A 210-nucleotide genomic window follows, 5' to 3' on the forward strand; every position below is an offset into this window, starting at 1 on the left:
GTGTGTGTCACCTTGTCTCTTGTTTTTTCATAATTTAACCCTTTCATTTCATAGGCTATCACAAATATCTATCACTTTATTGTGAAAATAAGTAAAACAAAAACATATATTATATCTTTAATTAAATACTGGTCTTCTGAACTTACAAAATTTTGAGCTGCAAAAAATACATTTGCACATAATTGAAAGTGATATCCTAATACTTTTAAT

The sequence above is a fragment of the Pseudorasbora parva genome, chromosome 1, assembly GCF_024679245.1.
Source record: "Pseudorasbora parva isolate DD20220531a chromosome 1, ASM2467924v1, whole genome shotgun sequence".
NCBI classification, from domain to species: domain Eukaryota; kingdom Metazoa; phylum Chordata; class Actinopteri; order Cypriniformes; family Gobionidae; genus Pseudorasbora; species Pseudorasbora parva.